General features: G+C 44.9%; 1 pseudogene; it reads left to right on the top strand.

Moving 5' to 3' along the window:
* The first annotated feature begins 6,455 nt into the window (after window positions 1-6,455).
* On the top strand, window positions 6,456-13,788 carry LOC116599809 (annotated as a pseudogene).
* The last annotated feature ends 650 nt before the right edge of the window (window positions 13,789-14,438 follow it).

The raw sequence follows: 14,438 nt of genomic DNA, 5'->3' as shown, positions 1-14,438 counted from the left end.
TGTTCCCACCAGCAGTGTAAGAATGTTCTCCTTTCTCCAAAACCTTGTCCGTATTTATTGTTTCCTGATTTCTTAATTTTGGCCATTTTGACTGGTTTGATGAGGTATCTCATTGTTGCTTTGATTTGTATTTCCCTGATGCTGAGTGATGTTGAGCAATTTTTCATGTGTCTGTTGGCCATTTGTATGTCTTCTTTGGAGACATGTCTGTACATGTCTTCTGCCCATTTCTTGTTCTTTGGGTGTTGAGTGTGATAAGTTCTTAGTAGATTTTGGATACTAGTCCTTTACCTGACAAGACATTAAAACTAGTGTTTAAGACAACTTGTATCAATTGTTTACATCTTTGGTGTGAGAAAGAAATTCAAAGATAAGGTATTTTTCCACTCTCCCTGTAATACATGTTTTTTACTTACTTTTTACGTAACTCTTATATGTTTTTACATATTTTTACTCACCCCTTTTAAAAAGTGTTAAAATCTCTGTAGTCTTGTTTAATGTAATCAAAATACTGTTACATGCACAAAAAGGATCAGGTAGAAAGACTAGTGTAAAAATATACTGATTGTAAGGATTAAAGAACATGAAAAGCTTTTAATATATTCCACATAGTGACTTTCATGAATTCCTAGTACTATAAAGATAAGCAAGGACATTCATAACCAATTGCCCTCTGATTCTCAAAGAAAAACTAGCACACTGAATGGAAAGTATAGTTATTGTCTCATAACATTCATATTCCAATTTTCTAAGCAAGTTCCAGGTGGTGGGCATTTAGCACAGAAACAAGATACATAGAACATACAGGCACAGAGAAGACAATGGTTACTTCACTTGACAGCTCTGAAGCCCCCTCCAAACACATTGTAGAGTGGAATTCCCTTCTTTCCTGCTGACTGCTTTGTGGGAGGTTTGGCAATATCTTTTTACCTCTTGGAAATTATAAACAAATTTGTTAAATTTGATCTTCCTGTATTTATTCCTGTCACAATCCACCATTGGTTTTTGAGTAATCTCTCTCACTCTATATCTGGCTAATGACATGTTAGCTTTTTTGAGAAGCTTAGGACGTTCAATTACACATTAATCCATTGTTGTTGGGATCAACTTTTGCCAACGTCTCTTTGAGTTAATTAGACTCCTCTTCAGAAATCTCAGTGGGAACCATGCCATCCATTGAAAGAACTAAAATGCCAGGAGACATGGACAACTTCTCTGAAGATAAGCTGGCTAAACACCACTTTCAGAGCTTCTCAGGATGAAATGTCATAGGGGACATAATCTGGCCCAAGAGTAGTGTGTGCAGTGGACCCAGACAAATTCTGCCCTAAGAACCTTGGCATTTGTTGTGGTTTTCTTTACAGTGACAAAGCAGAATGGCTTGTTTTGAAAATCTGTGGTCTATAACAGAAACTTAAATTAATTAATGAATTTATTTTCATTTAAAGGATGATAAAGAAAAAATACAGAATGTCCTATGGACTTATAAAACTACTTGCTTTAATCATGACATATTTCAGGACAAATATATATATATATATATATATATATTTTTTTCTGCTTTTTGTGTGGGAAGCCAGACTAATAAGAAAGATTCTTCACATTATTTTTATTATACCTGAGAACTGATAGAATTTACCTTCTATATCTAACTGGAAGGTGAGTGACAGCATACAGTGTGCAATAGAGCTGTTAGAATGTGGTAGGCCTATCCCCCAAATTAATTCTCTTTTTTCGAAAGATAATCTGTAGATTATGGCAAATACTTAATGAAATACTCTAATCATGGGTTCAGTGGAAGCCAGCAAGATCATAATGAAATTCACGACACTATTAGGGTAAGCCTTATTTCTGCTATTCATTGGTTTTAGCATTGTGGAAAAGACACTAACATGTTCAGGGCAAGATTTTTCAATGGAATAAATATCCTGCATCCTCCTAACCTAGGGTTAGGGTTAGAGTCTATAGGCATGGCAGGCCGATTCTGCCAGCACTGAGGTGGGCTTCCCAGGGGGCTGAGTAGAGGGCAGGTGGCTGGCTTTCTGAAGCAATTCAGGCCCCCACACATCTAGCATTTAGAGAACTTTCTCACAGGGTTTGGGCTGTGAACACTTGGGACTACAAGCCAGGCCCAAGCAAATCCCCTGAGGGCCCCTGTTGCTGGAAACGAATTGGCTGGGGATTTCTAGCCAATTACCACAAAGTTTCTGCCCAAAGGCCAGCATTGTGGGGTGATTCGGGCCATGCATCCACCCAACATTTGGTGCAATTTCTCACTAGGTTTGTGTTATGACCATCCGTGCTCATGGGCCGGGCCCACTTGGCTCCCCTGAGGGCCCCGGGTGAGGTCAGCTCCCCAGGGCTAGTGTAGGGTGGGGGTCAGGCTCCAGGTTTCTGGCCTGAGGGGTACTAACTGTAAGAGTAGCCTCAAGGGGTCCTGCAGATTTTTCCCACTCTGAGGGTTTTACACAACTCCAAACAGCACAGTTTCCTCCTGGGTGGCAGGCAAAGCTGGGTTGTTGCTCAGGGCTTGGGGGCCAGGCCTCTGGATATAGAAGCCTATAAATACCACCTAGTGTTAGGATTAGAGCCTAGGGTCATGGCAGGCCCAAACTGACAGCACTTAGATGGCTACCAGGGGATTGAGTAGAGCCAGGTGTTGCTGGTATTTTGTGGCAATTCTGGCCATACAGGTACCTGATATTTAGAGCCCTTTTTCATGAGGTTCTGGCTGTGACCACAGGCCAGGCCCAGGTGGCTCCCTTTCAGTCCCCATCACTGGAAGCAAGTTTGCTGGGGTTTTCTGGCCAATTCTCATGAGCTTTCTGCCCAAATCAATGCGATTGATTTGGGCAGAAAGCTCATGAGAATTGGCTGGTGTTGTGTGGCAATTCGGGCCATGCTCATGCCAGTGTTGGAGTGCTTTCTCACTAGGTTTGTGTTGGAACCAACCAGGATCAAGGGCAGGGCCCATGAGGCTCCCCTGAGGGCCTCCTGAGCCAGGCTCCCCAGGGACAGAGTTGAAGTTGGGGGTCAGCCTAAGCATCAGGCTCTGGGTTTGTGGTTGGGGGACGGGGAAGCTGAAGGTGTGGGTGGCCTCGGGGGGCATCAGGTTTCTCCCACTCTGAGGGTTTTGCACAGGTCCAGAAGGCTTGGTTTCCTCCAAGGTGGCAGGCAGAATCCTGATCTGCCAGTGCTGTTGCGGGCTCCCCAGGGGACTGAGTAGAGGACATGGTTTGCCCACATTATGGAGCAATTCAGGCCACAGGATTGCCTGGCATTTAGAGCGCTTTCTTGCATCATTCAGGCCACGACTGCTCAGGACCATGGACCAGGACATGCAGCTCCCTGAAATCTGGCATTGTGTTTAGCATCTCTTTTTTGGGGAACCACTACAGAGGCAGTGTGCAACCCAACCAGCTCCTTCCTGAACACTGCTCTCCAGGTCCAGTCACAGGCACTTTGAATTGCATCTGTGAACATCTGCTGTGGTTTATCTCCATTTATTTTGGGCATCCATTAGGATGTTTTGTCCTGAGGCCTAAGAAGAGCCAAAGAGACGGAACTTTTGGTGTCTGAGCATGCTCACTCATTTTTCTGTAGAAATGAGTGATAATTGCTTTTTCCATTTACATCATTTCTGCTGTGAAAGGTTTCTTAGGAACACTGTACTTTCAAGTAGTGGGGGAGCCTGTACCCCATCCTGCAGGGTTATCTTTCATTTCCATGCTGCACAGAACATTCCATGACTTGCGGATTTTATCACTCAAACATGGCACCTTTGACTACCTTCACCCATTTTCTGCCACCATCCCTGAATCTGGCCACCACCAACCTGTTCTCATTATCTATGCACTCAGTATTTTTTTTGCATGTGGAATGTCCATGAGAACCTCTGGTGTTTATCTTTCTGTGTCTGAATTACTTGGCATAATGCTCCCAAGGTCAATGTTTCCATGTCTGGTTATTGTGAATAATGCTGCCATGAATATGGGAGTGAATCTCTCTTTTGAAGGGAGCGTTTTTGTGTTCTCCAAAGCAATACTCAGTAGATCAATTACCGGGTCATGTGGTACTTGTATTAATTTTTTTCAGAACCTCCACAGCATTTGTCACAGTGGTTGCACTAACTTCCATTCCCACCAACAGTGCATAGGGTCCCCTTGTGTACCCACCCTTGACCACACCTGTTGTCTGTCTCTGGGAAGATAGCCATTCCCACAGTTGTGAGGTGATGGTTGATTGCAGCTTTGACCTATGTTTCCCTGATGACAATTAATGATGTTGAACAGCTTTTTTTGTGTCTGTTGGCCACCTGTATGTCATCTTTGGAAAGTGTCTCTTCACATATTCTCCCCAGTTTGTATTCAGTTTTTGTTTGGATTTCAGGAGTGTTTTGTGTATTTTGGATATTAACCTCTTCTCACACATAGGATGTGGAGATATTTTTTCTCATTGGGGAGATTGCCTTTTAAGGGTCTGATGGTTTCTTTTGTCATGCAGAAATTTCAGTTTGATGTCCTTCCACTTGTTTATTTTTGTTTTTGTTGCCTTTGCCTTTGGTGTCTGGTGTAAAAACCTCTTCCCCAACATAATATCCAGAAACTTACTACCTGTGTTTTCTTTCTGGAGGTTTATGGATTCATTCCTTATATCCAAGTCATTCATCCATTCATAATTTTTTTAAATTTATTTTTTATTTATTTTCAGCATAACAGTATTCATTATTTTTTCAACACACCCAGTGCTCCATGCAATCTCTGCCCTCTCTAATACCCACCACCTGGTACCCCAACCTCCCACCCCCCACCGCCACTTTTTATGAGTGGTATAAGCTAGTGACCCAGTCACACTCTTCTGCATTTAGTATCCAGTTTTCCCAGTACCTTTCACAGAAGGGACAGTCCTTTCTTTCCCTGTGCTTGGTATTCCAATTAGCAGTGCATTACGACACTGTCTGCGTTTTACTTGTGTGTTGATGAGGATTTGAGAAAGGAAAATGTTGTCAGTGCTTCCACAAATTATACACTGGAACAGTCAAATAATAAATTTTTATTTTTAATAGGAAGTATCCTGCTGCAATTCTTAGTTTAAATCAGGAAAGGGGCCCTCTTTCAGTTCTGGTAATGAGTACCATAGACCTTCCTAGGGAACATTATCAGATTCTATTGGAAACTTGGTCTTTGTTATTGTGGAAGAATAAGAAGTCAACCAGTTATTTGTCTCCTGTTTTATTTTCCATGAACAGTTCCACAATGTTTGGTTTCATACCTCTACCATTGTGAAGTAATCCCAACTTCAGCAGCAGCTCTCTCTTCTCTGCCAAGGGTATGTTTCAGCCAAGACAAAAGTGAATTCTGGGGTGACTGTGAGACCCTAGGATCATAATGCTATTGGTAGGGAGTTATTGAGATCTTAAATTCTAAACCAGCTCCTGACATCCAGATAAAATACATTTCAGATTTAGGTTTAGAAACTTCCAATAGAAATTTTGTGTCCATGATGACAACTGAAGAAAATGTGTTATCCCTAAACCTAACCTTAATCCCTAACTTTAACGCTAAAACCTAACCTGACCTAATAGCCCAACCTGGAACCCTGAATTCCAAACCTGAAATTGTACCCAAAGCCTGGACTGTGAACCCCAGCCCTGATCCAAGTCCTGAGCCATGAACCCACACCCTAAACCAGAACTCTGAGCCATGAACCCTGAACCCAAATCCCAGCATGAACCCTAACCCCAAATTTGACCTTGAACTTTATCCCATAAGCCTTAAGTCTTAAACCCTAAATCATAAACCTAAAGCCCTAAACTCTAACTGTTCCCTTGCCCCTCACTCTAATCCTCACTCTGACCCTTAATGATGTAGAACTCTGAAACCTGAACCTGAACCCAAATTCAAATCCTTCACCATACTTTGTTTATGCATTCACCATTGATGGGTATTTGCAGTTTCTACCTTTTGATTCTTGTGAACACTGTTTGGATTGGGGGCTAGGGTTAGGGTCTTGGATTGGGGTCAGGGCCAGGCGAGTGCAAGTGGAGGTCAGAGTGTGGGTCTGTGTCAGAGTTAGGGTCATGTTTGGTTGCCACAGTTTGGATCAGGGACTGTTGTCAATCCATATTGTTTCCAATTAATTTTTCCTTAGCTATTTTTGGAGAAGTTGGGGAATATTGGGCTCCATGCAGCTTGAATTTCCAGAATGAAAAGACTTCAGCTGGACCCAGGGAGGGAGCAGGTGTTTTCATTGAAGGGTGAGCTCCCCCAGTCCTGCACTGCCTCCACCACCTGCGGAGGGTGCAGGACCCTGGATCCAGCTCTGAGCCTGGCCTGCACAGCCACAGCTGGGACAGGAGCCTGGCTTCCTCAGAACCCACTGTGGAGATGTGGGGCCACTCCCACACCAACAAAACAAGCTGGGGGAGAATGTGGGTACACATCCACACTGACAGGATGCACTGTGGAGGACATGGGGCCGTGTTCACACTGACAGTAGTCCAGTGCCCTCAGGACCAGCCACTGGAGGAGAAGGTGAGGAGAAGCCACCTGAGGAGGGAATGGGGAGGGGGTGCATGGTCTCAGGACCCCACGGAGGAAGGGCAAGCAGTGTAGACACTGGGGCTTCCATGGTTTTATGTGGTATTGCATGGTGATGTGGCATCCTGCAGTACCGTGCATGAGGCTGTGGGTTCTCTCCTTTCTGATCTGGGATGCACAACCCTGGTCACATGTCTGTGTTTGTGCACAGGTGGATTCAGTTCCTGGGGCCCCTCAGACAGTCTGCAGTCAGAGAGCAGATGCTGCCTCGGTGCTCGTGCTCCCCCTACCTTGGCCCTGCAGGGTCTTTCCCATGTCCACACCCGCTTCAGGATTGGTCTGGAGTATGGAAGTTTGGGAGCAACAGCACGGACTCTGAGGATGGCTTTGGGGAGAGTAGGTATTTTCCCAGTGTTGGTTCTTCCCTGAGCATAGAGTGTCTTCCCATCTCCGTGTGTCTCCCTCCATGTCTGTCTTCAGTGTCTCACAGTTGTCAGAGGACAGGTGTGTCACCTACTTGGTTCAGGGCACTCCCAGGTATCTTGTTCTTTTGGATGCAGTAGTAAATGAGATTGTTCTCCATAGTATCTTTCTGATGGTTCCTTCAGAGCACATAGAAATGCAATTGATTTGTGTATTGATTTTGTTCCTTGCAAGTTTCTTGAATTTATTAGTTCTGTTTTCCTTAAACTCAAACTGCCGGTTATTTGAGCAACAAAATGTGTTTATTTGGGAATAGCAGAGAATGGCAATCTGGGATGAGCAAGCTACGTTCACATCATGGGCAAGTGCAAGAAACAAAAGAGAGGAACACTATTTCACAGAGAAGGAGGAAGAAGGTGGGAGTGTTACTTGGAAGGAAAGTCCACTAAAGAAAGGCAGGGGTCTGGGGTGATGGAGGATTCTCACTGGCTGAGCTGCAGGGATGGTGGGTTTCTTGTAGGAGATGAACCCTCCAGCTTCCCCTGTGGGGCCTGGAATGGATGAATCTCTCCTGTGGGGGATTCTAATGTGGGGTCTGTAATGGGCACTTAGCACCAGACGCCCCCTTCCAGCCTCCCCTTCTGGCATCCCAAGACCACTTTACTGAGGCTTCCCTTCATGCTTTTTCACAGTTCTAACGAGGTTGTGGTGGGGCACTGTGGAGAATTGGAATTCTAAACCCCACTGCTCTACTGCACCCAAGACACAGGGTGCCCGATTTAATCCTCTCAGGAGTCTCTTGCTAACATGCGGCCTTCTACAAGGGTGAGTGACCTCTCCACGGTAGGTGAACTGGATCTGGGAAGGCTTGGCCTCCATCCTGAAGTCTGATGTCCTCTCTGTTTCTGTGAAGAGGTGCTAATGTGAATGTCTGGAAGAATCATTTACTCTGTGGTGATTTAAAATCTATAGTAACTTGTGACAGTAGCACAAATGTGCTTTATCTCCACATTCAGACTCCCCAGCTGTCATTTCTTTACCACATTTGCCAGTTCATATTGGCTACTTTGGTGCATTTTACCCCAAACAGAGACACTGTCTCTCAGAACCACCATGTAACCCCAAGTGAGGAAATCATGATGGTTTCCACATTTGAACCCTACCTTATTTGGGTAACCATGATGGACTTAAGGAGCACAGACAGCTCCAATGTGAGTGGTATTTCCATATGGCTTATGTCACGGGCTACTTTCAGTGTCATCCACGTTGTGATATGCATAGGTCCTTCATTCATTCTTTCACAGTGACTAAACATAAGAACATTGACCCCTTAAAACATTTCAGGTACACAGTTCTCTGACATTAACTGAGTTCCCACAGTTGTACATCATTCTCCAGAAGTTTCTCATTCTCCCCAAGGGAGCCTGTATGTATGAAACACCAACTCCCCATTATCCTTTCTCCTCAGTGCCCTCCAGCCACATACAGTTTTGTGTCCCAGGCACCTCATCCAAGTCAAATCATACAGTATCTGTCCTTCTGTGACTGGCTGATTTCACCCAGCATAATGACTTCCAGGTTCAATCCATGTTGTAGTGTGTGTCAGAACTCACTTCCTTTTTAAGGCTGAATCATGTTACATGGTGTATTAATAACATTTTATTTACCCATTCATCTGTCAGTGGACACTCGGGTGGCTTCTACATTTTGGCTGTTGTGAGAAGTGCTGCTCTGAATATGGATACTTCTACTTTCAATTTTGGGGGTCATATAGACAGCAGTGGAATTCTGTGTTTAACATTTTAAGGAACCACCATATTTTTTTCCCTACAAATGAACCATTTTACTTCGTTCCTTCATAGAGCAGAACAAGATAGCCATGTATGGATCTATCTCACTTCGTTTATCCTTTTCCCCATGGATGGACGTTTGCATAGTTTCTGGTTTTGCCTATTATGAACACTACTGCTATGAATATTCCTGTACACTTTTGCTTGTTTGTTTGAACCAGTGTTTTCAATTTGGGGGGTATATATCTAGAGGTATAATTGTTGAATCATATGGTAATTCTGCTTTGATCTATTTGAGTAAATGACAAATGTTTTACATGTAGAAAGCACCATTTTCACAAACGAGGTTTAAGGGTTGGTTTCTCAACATCCTTTTGTTATTTTTAGTTTTCTTGATCATAGTGATTCTACTTGTGTAAAAGGACATCTAACTGGTTTAAATCTTCATTTCCATAAAAAATAATGATGTTTGGGGCCCCTGGGTGGCTCAGTGGGTTAAAACCTCTGCCTTTGGCTCAGGTCATGATCCCAGGGTCCTGGCATCGAGCCCCGCATCGGGCTCTCTGCTCAGCAGGGAGCCTGCTTCCTCTTCTCTCTCTCTCTGCCTTTCTGTGATCTCTATCTGTCAAATAAATAAATAAAATCTTAAAAAAAAAGAATAATGATGTTTAACATCTGCTTATGTGCTATTCACCATTTGTATGATTTCTCTGGAGAAGGGTCTATCCAAGTCTTTCATCCATTTTAAAAATGGGGTTGTCTTTTTGTTGAGTTGTAAAAGCTCTTTACATATTCTGGGCAACAGACTCTTATTAGAAAAATAATGTACAAATATTTCCTTCCATTATGGGGGCTATCATTTCACTTTCTGGATAGTATCTTCTAATGTACAAATACATATATTTTTACATTTATATATTATATTTATATAAATATATATATACACATATATACGTGTGTGTGTGTGTGTGTGTGTGTGTGTTTACATTTCTTTTTTAAGAGTGAGATAGAGTGTATGAATGGACAGGGGCAGAGGGAGAAGGAAAGAGAATCTTAAGCAGATCCTACAATCAGTGTCGAGCCTGAGCTGGGGCTCAGTCTCATCACCCTGAGATCATGATCTGAGCCCAAATTGAGAGTCAGATGGTTAACCAACTGAGTCACCCAGACGCCCAGGACAGATTTTTAATTTTGAGGATATTATTTTGTCCATGTTTTTCTTTTCTTCTCATGCTTTGCTATCAGCTCTAAAAGCACTGCTAAATCCAAGGTTATGAAGACTTATCACCATTCGTTTCTTCTAGAGTTTATAATTTTACCTCTTACATTTAAGCTTTTAACTTATTTTGAGTTAATGTTTATATGTGGTGTGAGGTAAGGGTCCAGTTCCATTCCTCTGTACATGGATAGTTGATTGTCTAGCACCCTTTGTTGAAAAGACCATTCTGTCCCTCCAGGGTAATGTTGTCCACACTTGTCAAAATTCAGTGGACCACAGATAGATTTGACAGAGAGAGAGACAGCCAGAGAGGAAACATAAGCAGGAAGAGTGGGAGAGAAAGAAGCATGCTCCCCGCTGAGCATGTCCATAGATAGTGGACATAGATAGATTTATTTCTGGGGTCTTGGTTAAATCCCACTGATCTGTATGCACACATTTTTTTTTTATTTTTTTATTTCCAGCATAACAGTATTCATTATTTTTGCACCACACCCTGTGCTCCATGCAATCCGTGCCCTCTATAATACCCACCACCTGGTACCCCAACCTCCCACCCCCCGTCCCTTCAAAACCCTCACACATTTTTTTAATTAACATATATGTACACATACTTTTAAAAAATTTAAAAATTTTTAAAAATTATTTTATTTATTTGAAATATTTTTTTAAAGATTTTATTTATTTATTTGACAGACAGAGATCACATGTAGGCAGAGAAGTAGGCAGAGAGAGAGAGGAGGAAGCAGGCTCCCTGCTGAGCAGAGAGCCCTTTAAGGGGCTCCATCCCAGGACTCTGGGATCATGACCTGAGCTGAAGGCAGAGGCTTTAACCCACTGAGCCACCCAGGCGCCCCTATTTAAAATATTTTTAAATTTAAATGTATTATTTATTTCAGGGTGTACAACAGTGTCACAATGTTTTGTTCACTGTTGCTTTGTACTAAGATTTGAATTTTGGAAGTATGAACTTTCACCTTCAATTTTCTTTTTCAAGATGGTTTTAGCTATCTTGTGGTCCCTTAAAATTACATATGACAGTTATGATTAGCTTGTACATTTCTTCCCAAAGGCTTTTGTGAAATTTCCTGAGAACACATTGAATTTCCACATTGCTTTGTGTACTGTTGCCATCTTATCAATAATATGTCTTTTCATCACCATGGGGTATCCTCAGATTTATTTAAGTTTCCTCTACTTCCTTTCAGCAATGTTTTGTAATTTTCAGTGTACAAGATATACATCTTCATTACATCTATTCCTAAGTATTTCCTCAATGTTGATGTTCCCTAAAATAGAATTGTTTTCTTGAATTCCTTTTCGGATGATTAATTGCTAGTGTGTATAAATAAGAGAGATTTTTTTGTATTGACATTTTGTCCTGGAGCTTTGCAGAATTAGGGAACTGGCTGTAATCTTTTTTGTTGTTGGTGGTGATTCTTTAGGAAGCTCTCTGTATAAGATGATGCCATCTCTGGCCTCTGAATACACATAGTTCTACTGTTTCCTTTCTCATGTGGATTTCTTATTACTTGCCTTATTGTTCTGGGTAGAACTTTCAATACAATACTGAGCAAGGAGTGAAAGCCAGCATGATGGACTTGTTTGTGATTTCAGAGTAGAGCTATCAATCCTTAAAATTGAGCATGATGTTTGATTAGGGTTAGGGTGGGGTTAGGGTTAGGGCTTAGGGTTAGGGTCTCCCCATCTTCCACTGTACAGAACCCTTTCTTCTCCAGTAACCAGCAGAGTGATCTTTTCAGAACATAACCTTTGAGCCTCTCTGTGATCCACTCCCTGGCTGCCTGTCCTCTCCAGCCTTCCCTCTCCCACCGTATCCCCCCCATCCCCATGGGCCTCCCAGGGTGTGGTTGTCTCGCATGTGCCTTGGGCCAGACCCCAGGCCTTTGCCTTCCCTCTGCCCTCTGCCAGGAGTACTCTTCTCTCCCTTTCCTTCCATGTCTGGCTTGTTCCCCTGTTGACTGGACCTGGACCTGCCCCCTCGACCTGACTCATGTCTGCCAGCTACGTGTGGCCTTGTCCCCCATTTAAATGTAATGCCTGCTTTCCCTTTGTGAGCGATTTACTAAGTGACCAAGTATTGAGCAAGCACAGGGAAGTAACCTTAGTGCCTGTGTGAAAAAAATCAGTCTCATGGCACCTGGGTGGCTCAGTCATTAAGCATCTGCCTTCAGCTCAGGTTGTGATCCTGGGGTCCTGAGATCAAACCCCACCATGTTGGGGGTCCCTGCTCAGCGGGGAGCATGCTTCTTCTTCTCCCACTCTCCCTGCTTGTGTTTCCTCTCTGGCTATCTCTCTCTCTGTCAAATAAGTAAAACCTTAAAAAAAAAAAAAATCAGTGTCAGAGGGGCTCACCACCCTTGCTGACAATGGGGAAGCTGTTATTCCCGCAGATAGTCCCTTAGAGAGACAAGACTTCCAACTTCTTGGGGCCCAGGAGATGTGGACTTAGACCTGGAAGCTTACACTCTTGGATTCATGGCTGGGGCCTAAGTAAGCCTCCCCTTCTTCCAGTGGTCCTCTTTCCCCTTCCCTGCCCATGAGCTGGACCTGATTCCTGATCTGGGGGTGTTCAAGGGTGATGGCTCCTGGGAATAGAGTGGTTGACTGATGGACCTTGTCAGCAAGAAACCCAGTAGCCTTCAAGGGAGGACCCTACGGGAGTGGAGACAGCTGTGGGGGCCAGCAACAACCCTATCAAAGCAAAGTGGGGCAGGAAGCCAGCCCTGCTGATTCTAGCCAGTCTGTAGGCCATAGAAAGGAGGGCTGTGCCCAAAGGTGCTCCACTCCTGGCAGGTGGGGACAGGATCTGCAGGGGGTCAGCCAGGGGAGGGCACCTGCACAGAGGGAGTGGGACCTTGGCACAGAGGGAGTGTTCCTGGCTCCAGCATGCTGACTGTGGGGTTGGTTTCCCAACTCTGAAGCCTCAGGCTCCCCTTTGTATGATGGGGTGCTGATGGCCCCCATCTCTGGGAACCAGAAAGTAGAGAGGCCCTACAAGCAGTCTTGCTCAGGACAGGCTGGGGGAGTGGCTGTTGCTTAAAGCAGCCCCAGGCCTGCCCCCTTGTAGAAGGTGCACAAGTTCATGGATCCTAGGTCTGGGGTTCTGCTGCCAGCCTCTGACACTGACCCTCCTCCCACCTTGTCCCTTGTCCCTGTAGATTGGTGATCTTCCTGGAGCTGTTCCTGAAGAGGGCAGAGAAGCCCATCGTGGTGCGACACAGGGTCACCTACTAGGTTATCACCGACTAGCAGGCTGACAGGCCTGTGTGCCCCCCTGGGAGGTCTGGAGGGTGGTGGTCCTCGATGCCCCCAGCACCCCACACTGACAGGATGTGTCCATGCAGCACATGGTGATGGTCAGCCACTTCTGTGAGCAGTGCTTCCTCCATGAGGTGGAAGACCTGATATGTGCAAATATGAACTTGAAGTTCTGTGACCATGTGGGCATGGAACTCCTGTCCCCCTTTTTGGCACCCCACACCCCAGTTTCTATTCGGTGTCCTATGAGCACTTCAGCTACCAGCACTGGCCACAGTCCCAGGCCCACATCCCCAGGGATCAGGGTGATGTCTACTACATGGGGTCCTTTTTGGGGGGATTGGTGGAGGTTCATTGACTGACCTTGGCCTGTCACCACGTGATGGGGCTTGACGTGGCCAATGGGATTGAGGTTGTGTGGAATGGCGAGAGCCACTTGAACAGGTACCTGCTGGACCACAAGCCCACCAAGGTGCTATCCCCAGGGGACTTATGGGACCCACAAGGGCTGGGCTGCCCTCCCCGCCCTTCATGAAGAAGCTGAGATTCGGGCTGTGCCCAAGAATCACTAGGGCATCTGGGACTCATGAAGGGCTGTCCCAGGAGGACCTGTGGGGCCCATGGTGGCTGGGATGCCCTCCCCCCTCTTCATGAAGAAGCTGAGATTCAGGCCATGCTCCAGAATCACCAGGACGTCTCATGAGGGTCTGTCCCCATCTCCATCAGGGGGTGCTGTCCTGAGCAAAGCTGTCAGAGCAGGTTCCTACTTCTGTCCCCTTGAGGGAGACCATGGAACCAATCCCTGCCCACACAGGCATGTCCATAGCCCACAGCTACACCCACACACAGAAGGCCTGTCTAGGGACACAGGGTCCTCTCTTTGTGGTCATTATATTTTTATAACTTCTGGGTCATTCACAGACATGAATGGTTCCAGTTTTATGCCAGATGTTTTTTTCTGTGTCAATGCTGAGCAACCATCTTTAAAAAGAACAATCAAGGAAAAGGCTTTCTTCCTGGTTCTAGAAAGACACCACCTGGTGGGGATGGAAGTGGTCCTGCAGTGGCCTTGGAGAAAGGATGGCCTCTGGTCAGGTCTTCCTTCCCAATGCCTGCACGTAGCCACAGCCATGGGGCTTCAGGGTTACAGAAGGGGGGTGGGTGGAGGGATAGGGTAGTGCACTG

Source organism: Mustela erminea, chromosome 9 (assembly GCF_009829155.1).
Source record: "Mustela erminea isolate mMusErm1 chromosome 9, mMusErm1.Pri, whole genome shotgun sequence".
NCBI classification, from domain to species: domain Eukaryota; kingdom Metazoa; phylum Chordata; class Mammalia; order Carnivora; family Mustelidae; genus Mustela; species Mustela erminea.
The sequence above is the reverse complement of the archived record's forward strand: the minus strand, read 5'-3'. Positions and strand labels throughout refer to the sequence as shown.